The sequence below is a fragment of the Mastigoproctus giganteus genome, chromosome 1 (genome assembly GCF_048544385.1).
Source record: "Mastigoproctus giganteus isolate SK-2022 chromosome 1, ASM4854438v1, whole genome shotgun sequence".
NCBI lineage: Eukaryota > Metazoa > Arthropoda > Arachnida > Uropygi > Thelyphonidae > Mastigoproctus > Mastigoproctus giganteus.
This window is the reverse complement of record NC_143575.1, coordinates 4,004,911-4,011,534: the sequence shown is the minus strand read 5'-3', so window position 1 is coordinate 4,011,534 and position 6,624 is coordinate 4,004,911.

The window sequence follows — 6,624 nt, the reverse complement described above, 5'->3', positions numbered from 1 at the left end:
GTTCAATAATGAAGTTTTATGCTCTGATGAAATATATTTGCTGGAAAAATGAAATGTAGTAAATTCTGAGAACAAGGAAAATGCTAAATGAGTATTCTGGTATTCAAAAGCGATAAAGTGTATTTAGGAATATTAAAATTTATTACATGCTGATATAATTGGCGCATACTTAGCAAGTATCTCTTTATGGCAAACACGAACCACATGAACCTCGTACCTTGTTAACCGCATGAAACTGTTATTAGGAAGTCAGGGTTTATGTAGGGCAACATAAGCGAGAAGAAGGGAGAGTGAAAATGGTGTGCTGAAGATGTAAAGGTGAGCGAAGCAGTGAAAGTAAACGGGTGGAACAGAGATTTATACAGTTATTGAGAAGCTTTCCTTCTCTCGACCTTTCAACCAAGAGGTTGCTGTGTATCTTGTAAGGGTTTCTAACTTTTGGAATCTGTATTTATTCTCCACATGATTGAATTACTTCACATCTACAAATGCAAGTTTTACGTCTACAGATGCAACAATATCTGCCTTTCATCAGTTAAAAAGTCCTTTATGCAAGTCAGAGCTCCATATTCTGAGCATTCAAACATACGTTCCATGGTCTCCTCTACCCCATATTTACAATTAGGATCATTTTCAATTCTAAGCGAGGCCAAATTCATGACCCGTTACTATCGTGGTTCTCTAGAGCCCTAAGTACAGGCAACTTCTTGCTCTGCCAGCCTGCTCAACTTGAGGCATATAAATCTGATGGTGTCTCTCCCCATTGCAGAACTGATCCACTTATCTTGCTATATCCTAAAGATATCTGGCTGACGTCCTGTCCTCATTCATTTTCATATTAAGTATCCATTCGAGGAGAAGCTCTGTCGGCCAACAGTTCCATTGAATTATTAATTTTGGTTGAAAGTTCCAATTCTTTTTTTACTGTTAATAAATCAATCGGAATTGTGCCTGCAGTTACCTGCAGGGCATCATTGGAAATAGTTTCGCAGGCTCGGGTCATTCCTAGCAATGCAAACTTTTATACGGAAATGAGATACCTCATTATATGGACGTTCTTAGCCCTTCGCCATGCTTTGAGGGAGCTGGTGTTTCCATAACATCCAATAAAGCTAGAATCAGAGGCGAAGTGGAGTTTAATAGTTGTAACTGCAGCTGAACCCACACCTCTTAACTTCATAAAAAAACTACAACATACACCACAAAAATATACTGGATACGTTGTTGTCTCCGCGCAGTTTATTTGCATATAGTACAAATAATAGTACAAATATTGTAGTCATTTTGTATTTCTTGATTTGCATACTAGTATATGTGGGAAACTCTCACCGACCCCATCGAGGTGATTATTGAACTGCAGCCTGCGGTCAGAAACTACCCCAAGAAATGTACAGGATCTCGTCACTATCAACCACTAACCAAATTATTGCAGATTTAGTGTAGCATTAGCATCACTAGAGGCATATAATGCAAGAAAGAAGCTTATACAAAGCATCAGCCAACAAAAAAAAACCTTCCCGTTTCACCCATCCATTCACTCCAAAAGTTTCTCTAGTTCAGCCTTGAATTTACTTAAGCTGTCAACTTCCACAACGACAGATGGAAGTTAGTTTCAGCAATCAACCACAGGTGGCTAAAGACAAATTCCCCACGTCCATTTTACAACTATCTTTCCTCAGTTTGAATTTATGCCCCCTCAGGTGCGGAATCTCAGCAGAGGAAGAATCTTATCAGCATTGAGCTTGCTCAAACCATTCAAGACCTTATACACCTGAATCAGATCACCTCGCAGGTGCATAGTGGAATAGGACCAGGGTATGTCTGCCAGGGGCAAAGGTTGATGACGTTGTAGAGCGGATATCATCTTTTAAGGGCACAAAAGGTGATATAGTTGTACACGTTGGCACTAATGATATTAAGAGTAGGAGACCGGTGGAATTACTTAGCAAGTACAGGTCACTGTTGAAAAAAAGCCGTGAATTAGGGTTGAACTTGAAAGTGTCTGCAATTCTGCCCAGACACGATAGGAGGGAGTATATGATGAGAGCCTTGTCGATCAATTCGGCCCTGGAGGGATTGTGCAAGGCTCAAGGGGTAGAATTTTTTTCAGCCTGGACTGTACTTGTTAACAGGAGAGATTGCTTCTACAGGGATGGGATACACTTAAATAGAAAGGGTGCAAGAATTTTTGCTGATGCTGTCGAGGCAGTGTTAGGTGGGTCGGAAAACTGCTAGTTGGGGGGATACAAGGACTAATAGATTAACAGTAGCCACTGGCAGAGGTGGAAGTGATTCTTGCACTGCTTCTATTCAAATAAGCAGAAGTCTGAAAAACAAGATGCAGGATATTTCAGAGACTGCTGGTAGTCATTGCGTTACAAGTAAACACATGGGTTGTGTTAGGGTAGCTAAGAATAGAAACAGGTGCATGTATACCTGCGTGTACACCAATGCTAGGAGTTTGGTAAATAAATTTGATGAATTTGAGGTATTGCTCAAAACATCAAAGGCAGATATTGTTGGGATATCAGAGACATGGTGTCACACGGATATAAGAAATGCGGAACTGGAATTTGGGGAATACAATGTATATAGAAAGGATAGACAGGACAGGAGGGGAGGAGGGGTTATGCTATTAATTAAGAAACACATAAAGTCAAAGGAAGTGAAGCCAGTTGACATCGATGGACAGGGCAGTGTCGAGTCAGTTTGGTGTGACATAAGCATAGGGAAATCAAAATTGAGAGTAGGAGTGTGCTATAGGCCTAATGACTCTGATGAGTATAATAATATATTGTACAGGGAAATAGAGTGGGCCAGTACATCAGAGAGTCTTATAATGGGGGATTTTAATTTCCCAGATATTGACTGGAATTTGTGGGTTGGTCACTCGCACACTAGCAAGGCTTTTGTGGATTTATTGGATGATTGTTTTCTACATCAGCATGTTCGTGAGGCAACAAGAGGGAGCAATACTCTTGATCTGATTATCAGTAGTGATTCTTCATGCATTAAGAACCTGCAGATAAATGAACCACTAGGTGGCAGTGATCACAGTGTGTTGAAGTGGGATTTACTCAAGGAGGTAACTACCATCAGAGGTAAAGGGAAGGGTTTTTGTTTTCGTAAAGGCGACTATGATGGTCTGAGACAGTATTTAAATTCTATACAGTGGGACCAACTGATGATGTTACCAACAGCAAACTCAAAATGGGAAGCATTCAAGGAACTAATCTTGGTGGCTACCAGGCTTTACATACCAACTAAGAAATATTGTTCAAGGTTTAGGCCTAAATGGTTGTCAGATGGACTAATGAGACATGTGGCAGAGAAGAAAAATGCATGGGATACATACAAATTAATGGGTGACATGGAAGCCTATGATAGATATAAGTTGGTCTGTAACCAAGTCACAAAGGAGATTAGGCAGGCAAAGGCAGACTACGAAAAATCCTTGGCAAAGGATGCAAAGAAAAACAGAAAGGAGTTCTTTACATACTTGAACTCGAGAAGGAAAGGGATGAATCAGATTGGTCCACTGGATATTGATGGTTCAACAGTTGAGGATCCTGCTCAGGTGGCTAACAATCTAAACGAGTATTTTGCATCTACATTCACGCATGAGGAGTTATTCAGGAAGGAGAATGATGTAGGTAAAGTAAACATTGGCAGTGAGCTGGATGATTTTGTAATAACTGAGAGGAAAGTGGAGGAGAGATTGTTGAGGATAAACATAAAAAAGGCACCTGGGGTGGATGGGATCTATCCAGTTATATTAAAGGAGGCAGCAAAGGAAGTATGCAAACCCCTAGCCATAATTATGAGAGCTTCTTTGGACTCAGGGGAGGTACCCATAGACTGGAGATGTGCAAATGTAACCCCAATTCACAAAGGAGGATCAAAGGCTGACACAAGTAATTATAGACCTGTTAGTTTAACTTCTGTTCCAGGTAAATTAATGGAGGCACTGGTTAAAGAAGCACTGCAGGATCATCTAGACAAGAATTCAGTTATAGCTCAGACGCAGCGTGGTTTTGTTAAGGGCAGGTCTTGCCTGACCAATTTGATTGGATACTATGATGTAGTCACAAAAGAACTGGATGCAGCGAATAACTTTGATATTATATATTTGGATCTTAGAAAGGCTTTTGATACTGTTGCACATGGAAGACTGCTGCACAAATTGGAGCAGTGTGGCATTGGAGGCAAATTGCTGCTATGGATAAGGGGATGGTTGAGTGGCAGAAGACAGAGAGTGGTAATCAATGGACACTGCTCAACGTGGACTAATGTTATTAGTGGAGTTCCTCAAGGTTCAGTGTTGGGTCCATTGTTGTTTTCGGTGTTTATGAATGATATTGATGATGGGATATCAAGTTTAATGTCTAAGTTTGCAGATGATACAAAGGTTGGCAGGGTCGTTAAGGACACTACTGACGCTATGCTGCTGCAACAGGATCTGGAAAGGTTGAACAGATGGGCTGAGAGGTGGCAAATGAAGTTTAACATTGACAAATGTAAAGTACTACATATGGGTAACAGTAACCCCAGAGCAATGTATCAACTCTGCGGTACTACACTGACAGTGGTGGAGAATGAAAAGGACCTGGGGGTAATTGTGCAGGCAGATATGAAGTTCTCTGAGCAGTGCAGACGAGCTGCAAGAGTAGCTCATGGTGTCTTGTCAATGATATACAGGAATTTTTCTAGCAGGGATAAGGAGGTGATTATTCCATTGTATAAGGCAATGGTTAGGCCACATCTTGAGTACTGTATACAGGTCTGGAGGCCTCATTTCAAGAAGGATGTAGAGCTGCTGGAACGGGTACAGAGAAGGGCAACAAGATTAGTAAATGGAACAAAGGGTTGCTCTTACGAAGAAAGGCTTAAGTTTTGCAAATTACAGAGTCTGGAGACTAGGCACCGGCGAGGTGATCTGATAGAGGTGTATAAGGCTTTGAATGGTTTGAGCATGCTCAATGCCAATGGGATTCTTCATCTTTCTCAGAATAATCACCTCAGAGGGCATAAATTCAAATTGAGGAAGGACGGATGTCGGATAGATGTGCGGAAATTTGCCTTTGGCCAGCGGGTGGTTGGTTGGTGGAACCGACTTCCATCACTTGTTGTTGAAGTTGATAGCCTAAACAAATTTAAAGCTCAACTGGACAGGTATTTCGAACGAACGGAGGGGTGAAATGGGAGAGGGTTTTTTTTTTTTTTTTTTGGCTGATGCTGAATAAGCTTGCTTTCTTGCATCATATGCCTCTACTAATGCTAATGCTAATGCTAATGCTAATAGTCTCCAGACTCTGCAATTTGCAGAACTTAAGCCTTTCTTAGTAACAGCAACCCTTTGTTCCACTCATTAATCGCGTTGCCCCTCACTGTATTCGCTGCAGCTCTACATCTTTCCTAAAATAGGCTTCCAGACCTGTATGCAGTACTCAAGGTGCGGCCTGAGCATCGCCTTATACAAGAGGATAACCACCGCCTTATCCCTGCTAAAAAAATTCCTGCGTATCATTGACAAGACACCATGAGCTACCTTTGCAGACCATCTGCACTGCTCAGAAAACTTCATATCTGACTGCACAGTTTGCCGTAGCTGAGTGGTCAAGCGCGCAGGTGTATAAGTACACCTGCGCGCTTGATGTGCCATGATTGACCGGGATTCAAGCCAGTGACTGCTAAATACGGTGCTGTTTCTTGTATTCTGTCTATATTGTGAACTCTTATGAATGTTTGGTCGTCCCGGAGTATAAACAGAAAATTTATTTTAATTAACCCCAGGTCTTTTTCATTCTCCCCTACCCTGAGTGTAGTACCGCACGGTTGGTATGTTATTCTGGGGTTACTGCTGCCCATATACAGCACTTTGCATTTGTCAATGTTAAACTTCAGTTGTCACCTCTCATCCCATCTGTTCAACTTTTCAGATCCTCTTGCACCGTTCTTACTGTCATTAATAACCGTACCAACCTTCGTATCGTCTGCGAACTTGGACATTAAGCTTGATATTCCTTCATAAATATCATTGATAAATACAGAAAACAACAGCCCATCACTAACCCAACCCTGGGGGGGGGGCACCACTAATATTAGTCCTGGAAGATTAGTTTCCACTGATTACCACTCACTGTCTTCTCCCACTTAACCATCCCTTTATCCATAGCTGCAACTTGCTCTTAATGCCATACTACTACAACTTGTACAGTAGTCTTTCATATGCAACAATATCAAAAGCTTTCCTAAAATCCAAGTATATATAAAAATTTTTTGAATGCAGTTCCTAGTTATTAGTGTCCAATAAAATTGGTCCGACAAGACTTCCCATTAACAAACTCATGCTGTGTCTGAACTATAACTGCAGTCTTGTCTACATGATCCTACACTGCTTCTTTAACCAGTGACTACATTATTTTCCTCGGAACAGAAGTTAAACTAACAAGTCTGTAATTACTCGTGTCAACTTTCGATCCATCCTTGTGAATTGGGGATACATTTGCACATTTCCAGTCCGTGGTCTTCACTATACTCCCCTAAGTCCAAGGATGCCCTCATAATCATGGCAAAGGGCCTACTTACTTCCTTTGCTGCCTCCTTTAATATAACCTGATAGAT